Source organism: Misgurnus anguillicaudatus, chromosome 14 (assembly GCF_027580225.2).
Source record: "Misgurnus anguillicaudatus chromosome 14, ASM2758022v2, whole genome shotgun sequence".
NCBI lineage: Eukaryota > Metazoa > Chordata > Actinopteri > Cypriniformes > Cobitidae > Misgurnus > Misgurnus anguillicaudatus.
The window spans coordinates 1,383,182-1,399,219 of record NC_073350.2 but is presented as its reverse complement, the minus strand read 5'-3'; the positions used below and the strand labels follow the sequence as shown (position 1 = coordinate 1,399,219).

Sequence of the window (16,038 nt, the reverse complement as noted above, 5' to 3'; positions counted from 1 at the left end):
TATATATATATATATATATATATATATATACATACACATACACATACACATACATATACATATACATACATACATATATACACATACACATATATACATACATATACACATACATACACATACACATATATATATACATACACACATACATATATACACACAAATATACACACATAAATACACATACATACACACACATGTACACATACGTATTGAAGATACAACGTCATCCTAGTGAAAGAATCTGCACAGTTTGGTTTAGGGAGAACGAGAAAAATGCACGGGACGGTGAATGTTTTGGAAATGGGTGCAGTGACACCCTTTTAAGGACTGAAGTCCCACCCCCGACTAGTGGGCTTAACACCACAAATCTATACCCAGCGTGCTTTATTGAAATCCGGACGAGCAAGGGAGTAAAGGGGAGACGGGGACGTGACTGCGCCAGCCATCTCCCTGATGGCTGTCTGGGCTTCACAGTACTCCCCTACTCGACTCAGAAACCTCAGGAGAAGGGCCGAGCAAGTGATAACATAATGCCATACATAACTTTCAATCACTCCTCTGCGCTTGGCAATTAATGGCCCGATTCGGGGATTTATTGGTGTAGGTTTGAAGTTTTGGCCTTGTATTGTGGTTTGTATGTGCACAGAGTAGCGTTTCTTTTCCTTGTATGTAGCCTTTTCTATTTTATACGTGACATTTGTTTTTAAAAGTTTATTCCCGGCTCATGGTTTGCTGCACATATGTAAACGAGTAAGGAGAGATTAAACATTTTTCTTAAGAATATTAATAGCATTTACCATGCTTTGTAGTTTTGACGAAAATGAGGATTTAATTTATTTATTTATTAGGCTATCTATTGTGAGATGAGTACCATTAATAAAACAATTATGTGAATGCCTTGTTAAAGAGAAAAGTTTTAAGTCTAGATTTAAAGGTATCTATTGTGTCTGATTCTCGGACAACGGCAAATCATTCCAGAGCTTAGGGGCTAAGTAGGAAAAGGATCTTCCACCTTTAGACCCTTTTGATATTTTAGGGATAACTAAGAGACCAGAATTTTGCGAACGCAGTGCACGTGATGGATTGTATTCTGATAGTAATTCTCTAAGATATGAGGGTGCTAGGCCATTTAAGGCTTTGTAGGTGATAAGTGATATTTTAAATTGTATGCGATAATTAACTGGTAGCCAGTGTAAAGATGCCAGAATTGGACTTATGTGGTCATACTTCTTAGATCGAGTAAGCAGTCTTGCAGAAGCGTTTTGAACTAGCTGCAGCTTGTTTACCTGATTTGCATGGCATCCCCCAAGTAGCGAGTTACAATAGTCTATTCTAGAGGTCATAAAAGCATGGATAAGCTTCTCTGCGTCAGATGTAGACAGCATGTGGCAAATTTTTGAGATATTTCTAAGATGGAAGAATGCTGTGCGGCAGACGTTGCCGATATGACTATCGAAGGCTAAGTTGCTGTCGAACATCACACCTAAGTTCCTAACCGAGGAAGATGGCACCACAGTGCAGCCATCTATGTGCAACTTGTAATCTGACATATTATGTTTGTAGCGATTCGGTTCAATAATAAGCATCTCTGTCTTATTGGAGTTGAGCTTAAGAAAGTTATGTGCCATCCAGTCACTAACATCGCTAATGCAGTCTGCTAGCTTAGAAAACGTGTGGGTTTCGCTGGGATGTGAGGAGATGTAAAGCTGTGTGTCATCCGCATAGCAGTGAAAACTTATGTTATGTTTCCTGATAATGTCTCCTAGGGGTAACATATATAACGAGAACAGGATAGGACCTAAAACTGATCCCTGCGGTACACCATATTTGACCAGGGAGTGATATGACTCTTCCTCATTTACATAAACAAAGTGATAGCGATTGGTTAGATACAACCTAAACCAGGCTAACGCCTGACCACTGATACCAACATAGTTTTCTAGTCTATTGAGTAAGATTGTGTGATCTATTGTGTCAAAGGCTGCGCTAAGGTCTAGTAATATAAGGATTGAGATTTCACCACGATCGGATGTTAACATGAGGTTATTTGTAACTCTAAGCAGCGCTGTCTCTGTGCTATGGTGGGGCCTGAATCCTGATTGGAACTTTTCATACGTACTATTATTTGTCAAGAATGTGCGTAACTGGCTTGCCACTACCTTTTCTAATATTTTCGAAAGAAAAGGGAGATTTGAGATTGGTCTAAAGTTATTAAGCTCTCCCTGATCAAGCTGTGGTTTTTTAATCAGCGGTTTAATAACTGCTAGCTTGAAAGCTGTTGGAACGTATCCTATTTCTAGCGATGAGTTAAAGATTTGTAGTACCGGGGTTGACACTACAGGGAATACCTCTTTAAGTAGTTTTGTGGGAACGGGGTCTAATATACAGGACGATGATTTGGATGATGTGACTAGTTTAGAGAGCTCATCTATTGTAGTAGGTTTAAATGAATCAAGATGTTCATATGGTAATCTAGTGTTTAGTGAACTAATGGGTAGAGTGATGGCTGCTTGGGTAGTTACGATGTTTTCCCTAATAGCCGTAATTTTGTTAGAAAAGAAGTTCATGAAATCGTTACTATTGTGTTGAAGTTTACTATTGGTTTCTGTTTGTTCTTTGTTTCTTGTCAGTTTTGCGACTGTGCTAAAGAGCAAGCGAGGGTTGTTATGATTTTCTTTAATAAGCGTACTGAGATAGGTTGATCTGGCCGTTTTTATAGCCTGTCTGTAGTGTTTAACACTATCTGTCCATATGCACGCCATACCTCTAACTTTGTGCTTCTATAATTTCTTTCCATTTTTCTAGCTGCCTTTTTAAGAGCAGCGGTGTGATGGTCATACCATGGAGCTGACGGTTTTTCTTTGATTTTCTTTTTTCGAATGGGAGCAACGGCATCCAGTGTGTTAGAACAGACATTGTTCAGGTTTTCTATTACAGTATCTAGATCGTCACAGTTATCTGCTACATGTTTCATTTGGGACAGGTCTGGAATAGTGCTAATAAAGCTATCTTTAGTGGTGGAAATTATTGTTCTGGCTAGTCGGTAGGATGTTGTGGATTGAGTGATCCTATCTAGAAGTACAGTGTATGACACAAGGTAATGGTCAGAAACTGCATCACTCTGAGGTGATATTTCGATGTCATTAATATTGAGTCCGAGTGACAGAATTAAGTCTAATGTGTGCTTACGAGTATGCGTGGGCCCTGACACGTTTTGTTTAATACCGAGAGAATTTAGAACATCCATAAACGCACGTCCTAATGCATCTTTTGAGTTATCCACATGAATATTAAAATCACCAACGATAAGAGCTTTATCTACAATGACTACAAGCTCAGACAGGAAATTTGCTATTTCTTTAAGGAAATCTGCATGGTGGCCCGGAGGTCTATAGATTGTAGCTAAGACAAAAGAAAGCTGTTTGTTGTTACGATCAGTTATTTCCATATTTAATAACATTAGTTCAAATGAATTAAATTTTGTTCAGATTTTTGGTTAACTTTAAAAATGTTGTTGTATATTGTAGCTACACCGCCCCCTCTCCCCTTTAATCGAGGTTCGTGTTTATAATAATAGTCTTGTGGGGTGGATTCGTTTAAACTAATGTAGTCGTCTGCTTTAAGCCAGGTTTCTGTTAAACAGAGTGCATCTAAGTTTTGGTCATTAATTATTTAATTAACAATAGGTTCTTTATTGGTAAGCGATCTAATGTTAAGAAGGCCGAATTTTAACATTTGAGGTTCATCTGGTAATGTATTGTTTTCTAATTTTATGTTAATCAAATTTGTACGTGATGTGGCAAGCGGTGCTCTGTATTTGCTTGTTCGGGGAACAGATACAGTTGAAATGTGTTGAGTTTCTGGTGAGATCGACTCGAAGTGCTGGGATATATGTGATCTTGACATATCATGACAGTTGACAGACGGACGGTTAAGCTGATCCGTCTTTTTTCTGACCTGGGCCCTGGATAGTCAGACTGTATCAGAATTAAGACTATTAATCAGATTTTTGGTAAGTATAGCACTTCCTTCTGATGTCGGATGAAGGCCATCTCGGGTTAGGAGGAATGGTCTCCCCCAGAAATGTTTCCAATTGTCTATAAACCCTACATTATGCTGAGGGCACCACTTTGACATCCAGCCATTTAGAGACACTAATCTACTATGTGTTTCATCTCCCCGGTTGGCGGGGAGGGGACCAGAGCATATTACATTGTCTGACATTGTTTTTGCTATTTCACACATCTCTTTAATAGTATCTTTGGTGATTTCCGACTGTCGGAGTCTGGTGTCATTTGTGCCGGCGTGAATAACAATCTTAGAAAACTTCCGCTTAGCATTAGCCAGCACTTTAAGTTTGGATCTAATGTCAGACGTTCTGGCTCCCGGTATACAGTCGACTAGGGTGTTTGGTGCCTCAATGTTAGTGTTCCTGAGTATAGAATCTCCAATGACCAGGGCACTTTTAACAGGTGTTTCAGCTGATGTACTCCTTAGGGGATCGACTCTGTTAGAAATTACCGTAACATTATGGGTCTTAGATGGACCCCGTATATGACTATGCCGCCTGACAGTCACCCAGTTAGACCGCCAATTTGACTCTGATGTCGGAACCGAGCCATGTGTATTTTGATAAACACTATGCGCGCTCGATACAGTATTTGTAGTGTTTACATTAACATCTGATGTCGGAACACTATGTGCGCTCGATACAGTATTTGTAATGTTTACATTAGCATCTAATGTCGGAACCGAGCCATTAGTCTTTTCGCTCGATACAGTATTTACAACAGTAACATTAGCGGTTTTGCTATCCTCAACTAGCGTTCGGATGCGCGATTCTAGTTCAGCAACCTTCTCAGTTAATCTTAATACTTCAATACACTTAGTGCATGTAAACCCCTTTATGCTAACAGCAGAAGCTAAACTATACATGTGGCAAGTAGTACATGTTACAATAACAAGCGGAGTCTTACCGCTTTCATGCTGGGCGATGGCGTCTTCGTTTACCCGAGCGCGCTCCGCGGAGCTGCGTCGCGTGGGGTGTTCGGTTGTGACACGCCTCCTTAGTCGCCTGCGAACATCTGGGTCCAAGGTGATGTGGGGCATGCTGAATCTGCGACACCCGGGCAGCGGCTCCTCCACAGCTTAATGACATGTACTACTTGCCCACAGCTCCACAGCTTAATGAACCTTATTGCCCACAGCTCCACAGCTTAATGAACCTTATTGTAAAGTAAAATTAAAACCCGTTAATTGAAAGGTCCACTAATAATCGCCTTAATTCGAGTGATGTCAATAAAGTTTCCATGTTAGAAATATTAAACACTTAAGCAATCAACAAAGATGTTTTTTTGACCACTGCCATTGTAGCAGTCAGAGAATTTGGCATTTGATAATTTAATATTTATATGCTAATGAATTAAATTAGGGGCGTTTACAAGGCGGAGTTCTAAGAGCATTCGGCTGTGCACAATTTTAAGATCATTTGTGATTTATAAACTGCACATCTGGAAAAGAGGCGTACGCATGCTTTTTTTGTGCGTACGCTCCCTTTCTCTGAATCACACGTACAATAATTTCAGAAATTGTCTTAGATAAAATGTAGGATAGTTCCTACGTCACACTTTTATAAATGAGGCCCCAGGCCTTTATTTGAGACAGGCGTTTATTTACCCAAACCTGTCATCACACCAGACGTCTAAAAGAGACAGGCCGTGATTTCACCAAGTAAGATGTGATCCTGGATCAACATTTTTTGATGATCCTGGATCAACGTTTTAAAAAAGATACCCCAACCTACCCAGCCCAGTCTCACCCCATGTCGTCAATGTTTGACGGCGCTTGACCATTCGTCAGTGTGTGGCGCGGGGGGTGTGCCTTTCGCGTCGTTTTTTGGCGAACTGGGGACTTCAATGCTGTTGCGTCCGTTGCATTCTCTTCTCCTGTTTTCTTGCCATTTTCGCGTCGGTTTAGGGTTGGATTTACATAATGGCATCCCCTACCCAAACCTAACTCTAACCCCAACGCCAGGTGACAACTGTTTCTAACCCCAACGCCAGGTGACAACTGTTTAATTTCGCGTACACTGTTTAATTTCGCGTACACTGTTTAATTTTGCGTAATCTAACCCTAAACCGACGCGAAAATGGTAAGAAAATAGGAGAAGAGAATGCAACGGACGTATTAGTATTGAAGTCCCCAGTTCGTCAAAAAATGACGCGAAAGGTATACCCTCCGCGTCACGTGTTGGCGAGTGGTCAGGTGTCGTCAGGTGTTGACGACATGGGGTGAGACTGTGTTAACCTACCCTTAACTCAAACCCTAACCTGTCACGTTCGGTTAAACACCGGATTGTGGAAACAAAAGAAGAACCCAAATGCAAAGGATGTATAAAAAATATAACTATGATTTATTTACAAAATAACAAAAACACCCACGAGGGGGTAAAAACAGAAAGGAACAAAAACACTGTGATGAAACACAAATCAATACTGGAACAGCTAACGGGAAGCATAACACAGGAAATACAACAACGCACGCACACCACACAGAGAACACGAGGGCATTATATAGACAGCACATCAATGGGGAACAGGTGAACATAATTAATCACGTAAGACACGCGTACATAAGGGAGTAGGGTAAAAGTGACAAGACACTGGGAACACGTGTTACACATACATGATGTGAAAACACACGTACTCCCACATAAACACAATGCTGCCATAATCTTGCCAACATCCGACCTGGACTATAACCAAAGTCAGGCAAGACCATGACAGCCACAAAACACTGGGAACACGTGTCACACATACATGATGTGAAGCACACGTGTTCCCACGTACACACAATGCTGCCATGGTCTTGCCCTCTAACATAGACCTGAACCTATACTAAGGTCTGGCAAGAACACGACAGCCACAAGACACCGGGAACATGTGGAAGCCACACACACAATGTGATTCCACATGCCCCCACACAGAACATAATACTGCCACGGTCCTGTCAGATGCACTCAGACCTACATCTAGCACAGATGTCTGACAAGACCGTGACAGTACCCCCCTCTTTAAAGACGGATACAAGACGTCACAAACAAAAACAAACAAAAACATTAAACACGAGGAACGAAAGACTGTACAACAGAAGACAACCACGACAACATTACCACCAACAACAAAGGTAAACAAACATATGTGACAAACGGATTAGGGTGATTTAACAAAAACAATATATCATGAAGGGGTGGTGGGGCAATCAAAGGGGGAACAAAATGTCCATGGTGACCATGAGTCTTGAAGTCCCGCGGCTGAAATGCCGGCTGGTGACGTGTCCCCGGCTGCGCCGGCGGGTGACGTGTCTCCGGCTGCGCCGGCGGGTGACGTGTCTCCGGCTGCGCCGGCGGGTGACGTGTCTCCGGCTGACGTGACTCCGCCGGCGGGTGACGTGACTCCGGCTGGGGTGACGTGACTCCGGCTGCGCCGGCGGGTGACGGGTCTCCGGCTGCGCCGGCGGGTGACGGGTCCCAGGTTGCGTCGGCTGACGACGTGTCTCCGGCTGCACCGGCTGACGACGTGTCTCCGGCTGCACCGGCTGATGACGTGTCTCCGGCTGCACCGGCTGACGACGCGTCTCCGGCTGCGCCAACGGGTGACGAGTCTCCGGCTGCACCAATGGATGACGAGTCTCCGGCTGCGCCGGGTGGTGACGTGTCTCTGGCTGCGCCGGCTGCAAGGCTTTCCTTGTCCTCCTCCTCCTTCGTCCGGACACCGGGAGCTCTGAGAGTCCACTGGTCCCTGGGGTAGTCTCTAGCGTCGGGGAGACGGGAGTCGACCTCCCCATCCTGACGGCCCCGGTCATAATACCCCTCACGCTGGACTGGTTCTGGCGGAATCCAGCAGATCCAGTATGTGTCCGCCTGGCGTTGGTCTCGGGTCCGCATACGAGTGGGTCATAAAACTCGTAACCCGACTCGTATGCGGGACGGGAACCTCTTCCCCGGATGGCCAGGCGGCTACCAGCAAACATCCTCGCTGGGTTCAGTTTGGTGCGTGCGTTCTGTCACGTTCGGTTAAACACCGGATTGTGGAAACAAAAGAAGAACCCAAATGCAAAGGATGTATAAAAAATATAACTATGATTTATTTACAAAATAACAAAAACACCCACGAGGGGGTAAAAACAGAAAGGAACAAAAACACTGTGATGAAACACAAATCAATACTGGAACAGCTAACGGGAAGCATAACACAGGAAATACAACACCACACAGAGAACACGAGGGCATTATATAGACAGCACATCAATGGGGAACAGGTGAACATAATTAATCACGTAAGACACGCGTACATAAGGGAGTAGGGTAAAAGTGACAAGACACTGGGAACACGTGTTACACATACATGATGTGAAAACACACGTATTCCCACATAAACACAATGCTGCCATAATCTTGCCAACATCCGATCTGGACTATAACCAAAGTCAGGCAAGACCATGACAGCCACAAAACACTGGGAACACGTGTCACACATACATGATGTGAAGCACACGTGTTCCCACGTACACACAATGCTGCCATGGTCTTGCCCTCTAACATAGACCTGAACCTATACTAAGGTCTGGCAAGAACACGACAGCCACAAGACACCGGAAACATGTGGATGCCACACACACAATGTGATTCCACATGCCCCCACACAGAACATAATACTGCCACGGTCCTGTCAGATGCACTCAGACCTACATCTAGCACAGATGTCTGACAAGACCGTGACATAACCATTTTGAAACCCTCAAATTAGTGTGAAATAATAGTTTGAGGAGTATTTCTTAAAAAGCCCCAACCCAATCCTAAACCTAAATCTAACATATACACTAATTCTAATCCTGCAATCTGATTGGTTAATGAAAATGCTGATCCAGGATCACATCCTACTTGGTAAAATCACGTTCACCCTATTGGTGACTCTGCTATTATTTGAAGTTTTACAGTATTAAATTCAGCACATTTTAGTTTGCCAGTACTCCATCGGAACAGAAGATGCATATCTTACAACAACATGAGATAAACCACACAGTAAGAGAGTTTATGGCACTAAGTTGCAAAATGAATCTCTTTTTTTTCTTTTTTCCAGTGAAAATATTTGACACTTAAATGACACTTTTATTAATGTACATTGTGAGAAGCAAAATTGAGATTTTGAGAAAGTTGCATTTATTTTTTCTTACCCGATTGGTAGGGATGCGTGATCATTTGCATAGTGGAATAGTCATTGCGCATCTCGTCAGTGAAGTCGGTTCCTTGATTAGTAGTAAATTGCCCATTTATAATAGGCCCTGCAATAATCTATGCTCAGCTTGTCAGTAAACTATGGCTTTGTGTAGTAAATGCAGCTCAATCTGAAAGCAGGTGATGACAATTTACTACTAATCAAGGAAGCGGCTTCACTGATGAGATGCTCAATGACTATCGCATGCAAATTATCGTGCATCTTGATTGGCATATCTAAACCAATATGTTAGAATTGTCTATACACTAACTTCTCTTCTGCATATTTTGCAAATTTGGGTATCTTTACTGGAAACAAGGCAAAACAGTTTCACATACCTACACAAAAAATGGCCATGTTAAGGGCTCAAAGTTTGCCTGAAGTATATTTTATTGGGGTATACTTGCTATTACTATTCCTTTATTTTATTGAACAGTAAGTTAACATTATTAAAGTCTTATCATATTATATTTACTTATTGTAAGTTTTAATTGTTTTATTGTACTGATTCTATATTAAGGTCTACCATTGTGTGTAAATTCATTTGTAAGAATGTTGTACTGCAGATTAATTAAACTGTTAAATGTGTTGTGCCAGGATTCATGTTTAGAAATCAATTTAGAGTTTAAAGTGTACTAAACAGTGTTAAAGCAGTAAGTGTTACATTCTTCAGCGTTTTTTTTCCTAAGACAATTTGTTTATTATTTTAGTATTGTTACATTATGTTTGTTTTATTTTAATTGAGATCAGAACAATACTAATTTGCACTGAGAAACAAAATAGCTGTACAGTTTTTAAAGAAACTGTTAATAAAAGTCTATTACTTGAACATTTGTCTTTTGATTCGATTTGATCGATTGCGCCATTATAAATGTATATTAATAAATTCTTGGTTTAAAAATATGTGTTGGTAAACTATGGAGATAGATTAATCTCCTGAATAATTCACGCAAAAAACATGATTCACACATGCAGACAATTTCACATGCATGAAATCTAATTCACATACACAAAAAAAAATATATATATATATATTCGCAAAAAAACGATGTACATACACAAAATAGAAATACATATTCATAAAATACGTTTCGCAAACAAAATAAAAACAATTCACAAATGTAGAACTGTGTACGAAAAGTTTTAAATGTTGAGTTCCCTTTCAGTCGGTCACTACGACGTCACGTCGTGACTGACGAATTGGGAACCACTTCGCGGGTGACCTATCTACTTCGAGAAACTATGAAAACGCCAATGAACTTGGCATGCAGGTATTTGCATAATGCCAGCGCCGCCCCGCCAGGTGCGTATATAAGCCGCAGGTGCACAATACCAAATCAGCTTTTATTGCTTCGAAGCCGGCAGACATCTGCTCACGAGAAGCTAAAGAACTGATCTTCGTAGATCCTTTTCTGAAGGGAAAAATATGGGAAACCGATCTCATCAAAAGAAGGACGAAACTGCGCCACTCGATTCATCCGCACTGCACGGACCAATTATATGCGCGGCCCAATGGACAGAGCCGCGCGACTGTTTCATCCGAGCAGTACAGATCAATTTGGACAGCACTGCTCGAACCACAAACCTGTGCGACCCACTGGGAGGCGCTGCGCGACTCTAATGGACCCCACCCACAACAACTTACATTTTACCCACAATTCTAGTGTAAAGTGCATGGAAGTTGTTTTTTCATGATTACAACGTTATTGCCATACTATACAGCAGGGGTTTTCAACCTTTTAGGACATGCGCCCCTCTGTGCTTGTTTAATTTCACCCGCGCCCCCCAACACGCACATACACATACAGTAGTAGGCTATACGTTATACTGCATAGTATCTCTAACCTCATTTTTTTGTAACATACTGTATGATTAAATAAATATAATAAGCTTACCGTATTCAGTGTGACGGCTGAGCTTGTTTCTGAGAGCACAGGGTGTCAATCCGTGGTTCTATGCCTGACACAGCTAATCGTACATCATCTTCCACACTTAATAGTCGCGAGCGGTGCTTGTTTTGTAAGTGCAGGCTGAAAATGTGGCTTCGCAAAGCCAAGTTGAGGCAAAAGGCAAAAGTACATCAATTGCCAGATCTGAAAGTTCTGCATACTCTGTATCCACTGACAACCAGAATTCTGACAGCGTGCTTGAATCAAACAGTGCTTTCAAAGTGCGGTCACTTGAAAGGTCCAGAAGGGCATCCTGCTGGCTTGATGACAGACTCCCATCGGTGCTTTCGACGAAGGGATTACGAACCCAGTTATACTGGTTCCACCTATCCTGCTCAGGAAAATAATTATTGAAGTGTGCAGACAGCACTTGCAGATGTTGAATTATTTATTTTTTTGAAACATCCCAGGTAAGCTCATTATCCGTGAGAAATTCATCCAAGGTTGGAAACATGTCTACATTTCCCCTATCAACTTGACCTCTCCATCGCTCCAATTTCCTCACAAACCCCAGAATTTTATCAGCCATTGTTAGCAGGTTTGAATTTGGGCCCGGCATAGATGAATTAAGAGTATTAAGTCGATCAAAAATGTCAGATAGGTGTGCAAGATTTGTGAGCCACTTAGGGTCAGTAAAGTAATTTGCAAAGGAAGATTCACAATCAAACAAAAAAATTCGCAGTTCGTCACGCAAGGAAAATATACGCTGCAGTACTTTTCCCCTGGAAAGCCACCGCACCTCTGTGTGCAAAAGTAAGGATTCGTGTTCTGAGCCCATTTCTTTGCATAACAGGGCAAACAGTCTTGATTTTATGGGACGAGTCTTGATGAAATTTACAATTTGTGTTGCTGTTTGAAGCACTGCGTTCAGCTCAGACTGACGGAGTTATGACGCATGAGCAACCGATGCCAGATCACATGTGCTCTTTTACTCGAGCGTATGCTCGCGCCCCCCTTAACAGGTGCTACTGCTAGCGCCCCCCAGGGGGGGCCTGCCCCACAGGTTGAAAACCCCTGCTATACAGTATGAAGTTATACTTTTTAAATGTGTTATGTTTATATTTCCTTTATGGAAACTGCAGTGTTGTTCGTCAATACTTCGTGGATTTACAAGCATGTGTAGTTGCAACGGAAAGGGCTGTTCAAAACAGAAATTTTAATGACCTACAATACAGTGGTCTTCATCTTGTCGAACACATGCAAGTTTTGTTGACTATATCGGACAGTTTACAGGTAATCTCAGATTTGTACAGAATATGCATCTACAAATGTATTATGTCTGACTATATAATAACATGCTTAAACAGTAACCATTTAAACCATTGGACTTATTTTATCTTTTATATTCTTTAGAACCATGGTGATCTCTTTACGACAATAACTGAACTTCATGAGTCTTTAAGAGATTTATGCTTGCTGGTTAATAACATAATTAACCCTCCGGTGTGTGCCCCAGTTTCTCTGTCTTTGGTACAAACAAGGGGACGGCCAAGGTATTGTTATTTTAACTGTGATATGTTTGCTTTATATAAAGGAAAACCTCAACTAAACTCTTGTTTAATTTTTTTGAAACCAATCACGTTTCTCCTTGTGAATTACTGATTCTAGGTATCAAATAACTGTTAAACAGCTTTCCCAGTTGAGGGCAACTGGGATGTCATGGATTTCCATTGCAAACATTCTTGGTATTAGTTTGTCGACTCTTTCTCGGAGAAGAGATGTGTTTGGATTAGTTGAAAATTATGATACCATCCCAAACAGTCAGCTGGATGAAATAATCAGAACTATCACTGCACCCACTCCAAATGCTGGTGTGAGACTGGTTCAAGGTAAGTTACATATTACTGCACAGACTAAATAAATGGCTGCATCCTTTCTTTTTATTCTTTATGTTGTTATTAGGCTAACTGAAAGATTGAAAACAGAAATTAACCCATATACTTTATAAATTATAATTCCTTTCAGATTAATGCAAATGTTCTGCATTAATTTGAAATGAATCATAATTTATAGAGTATAAGGGTTTATTTCTGTTTTCAAACATTCAGTCAGCCTAATAGCAACATAACAAAAGGTTTTACCATTTATAAAATACATATAAATTACATACATAAATTAAATTAAGTACATAAATTACATTGCAGAAATGTTTTTAATTCATTCATTTTCATTGTTTCTTCTTAAGGTAGTATTAGAGGAAGAGGATTCAGAGTTCAAAGACTTAGGATCAGAGAGAGGATGCGTGTTATTGATCCAGCCGGAACTCTGATTCGACGAAGACGTGTCATCAGAAGAAGAGTGTACAGTGTGAGAGGATAGAATCACTTATGGTATCTTAAGTTTAGTCTCTACAGAAACAATGTTGTAACAGATCCTTATGAAGCATAAACAAACGGATCTTTTAATTAAATTTAAAAAACAATGAGTCAATTGATGCTGTTAATTTGATAATTTACCTTTACACTGTCTAATAAACTTCTATTTTTCACCCCTCTAGGCATATAGACTCTAATCATAAACTGATTGCATGGAGATTTCATGGCTGCATCGATGGATTCAGCAGAACAGTTATTTATTTAAGATGTGCCTCGAACAATCGTGCTGAAACAGTACTGTCTTTTTTTCAGATTGGAGTCTCCCAATTTGGTTTGCCATTTAGAGTAAGGGGAGACAGGGGCCGAGAAAATGTACGTGTTGCACAGTACATGATAGAAAGAAGAGGCATAGACCAAGGAAGCTTTATTGTGGGAAGGAGTGTCCATAACCAAAGGATCGAACGTCTCTGGGCTGATGTGAACAGGGTTGTGTCAGACTTTTATAGGCAGCTTTTTCAGTACATGGAATATGTGGACATTCTACACCCAGATAATGAGATGGTCCCTCAACTACATATTCCATAAAATAATTCAACGGTCATGTGATGAATTTTTCAGACAATGGAATTTTCACAATATGAGAACAGAGGGTGGCATGAGTCCACTAGCACTGTAGAATTCTGGCATGATAATTGAGCCAAATATTGTCCTTAATACCTCTGATATTGATGACTACAGTACTGGCTTTGTTAATGAGAATATTACACAGGCCACCATTGTACCAGAAAATACTTTTAGTGTAAGCACTGCAGATACTAATTACCTTCAAACATTATTGGATCCCTTATCAGATGATGGAAATAATGGGATACAACACTACTTAACTGTTTTGGACTATTTGTCATCTCAATACACATAGCAAGAATACAAACACACACTTGTTATTTTCAAGTTTATGTTTTTTCTTCAAACTTGTTTTTATTCCACGAAGCAATCGTTTCGGAAAATAAATTTGTTTATAAAGTGCATCCTTTGTAGTTTTTCAACATTCATCTTTGATGAAATTTTTTACAATTTAAATAAGCTTTGTACTTTAAGCCAAAAGGAGCTTTTAAAACATGCATTTTTGCTTTCCTTAACAACAACTGTCCTTTAAACATTTAAAATTAGAATAAAACAACTACTAACAACAACAACTCGCACATCATTAAACATTTCAATTAGATGTTAAACTTGCACATCATCTTGTTACCAAAATTTTATAAACAAGGATAACACTTTATAACAACACTGATTGTACTAATTTTAAAATTTTCCAACCCCCACCGAGCCTTTTACTGCTTCATTTAAAGTTTTTCTAATTCAGTTTCATCTTGTACACCTCTTGGTAAGAAAAGAACCATTGAACAATTCTTCGACTTCCATTGTCTTGTGTATAAAAGTCGACCTTGGCTTTCTTGTGGAAACCCAGGGGAGGCAGACAATCAGCACCAGACAGGAATGTCAAAAGATCCTCAAAAGTCAAAGGAGATGCTTTTTCTGTTGTTAAGCACATGAAACAAGAGAAAATGCTTACAATTATAATACATATTAAAATAATGCTTAAAGAAAATGTCAGCACTTCCTTGGATGCTGTTGAGTAAACATTCCCAGGAAAAGATGGTCTCTTCTTCAGCCTCTCTTCTGTTACTACCTTCCTGACTCCAGTTCACAACAAAAAGGTCTCTAAACTCACTTCTTGACAATGGCTTCTGTGCATTTGTAAAAAGAGGCTTGCAGACCTTCCAGTTGTTTTCCACTATCTGCCAAAGTAACCCACACGAATTGACCCCTGCTTTGAACTGTGAAATCATGCTGGCAGGCCTAAGATGATAAAAACCATTGGCAATAAAAGAAAACAAATACTTTAAGTATTATTAAAGAGTAACTAAACTGTCACGTTCTCTTTTACTACTATTACTAACTACAATGATGATGACAAGGAGATTAGATTCTTCATATTTACACTCAGGAGCTTTATTCAAACATACAATGATGACGAGGAACAGATTCACAGGCAACATACATTCAACGACCAACCAGGGAAAGACACATGAGGGCAGAATATAAAGGGTGAGCAAACTAATTAAACACAGGTGTAAGAACTTAACTAATATTCAAACAGGTGAGACTAATAATGATGAAATGAGATAACAAATGAACTAAACAAGATGATTAACAATGAACAGAACTAAATGCAACACAAAACCCTGACAGTACGCCCCCCTCCCAAGACGCGCCCCGCGCTGTAACTAAAACAACACCGAAGTGGAGGGAGGGAGGGAGTCCAAAACAACAGAAATGTCCAAAATGAGGGAGGGGTCTGGACCAGGCCCCAGAGACCGAACGGGATGAAGCGCCAGGGTGGAGTATTGTTCTTGCTACCCACCCTGGGGACGGACAACGGCGATGACAGCACTTGGAGGATCCAGGGTGGAGCCGTGCGAGCAGAGAACC

At 40.6% G+C, this 16,038-nt stretch overlaps 1 long non-coding RNA gene across 1 annotated transcript; it reads left to right on the top strand.

Annotated features, from left to right (window-relative positions):
- Nucleotides 1-7,450: 7,450 nt before the first annotated feature.
- On the top strand, nucleotides 7,451-14,378 carry LOC141369428 (uncharacterized). The gene is made up of 4 exons (XR_012373093.1): nucleotides 7,451-12,720; nucleotides 12,836-13,056; nucleotides 13,413-13,557; nucleotides 13,725-14,378. It is a non-coding gene; the product is annotated as an uncharacterized lncRNA (long non-coding RNA).
- Nucleotides 14,379-16,038: the final 1,660 nt, after the last annotated feature.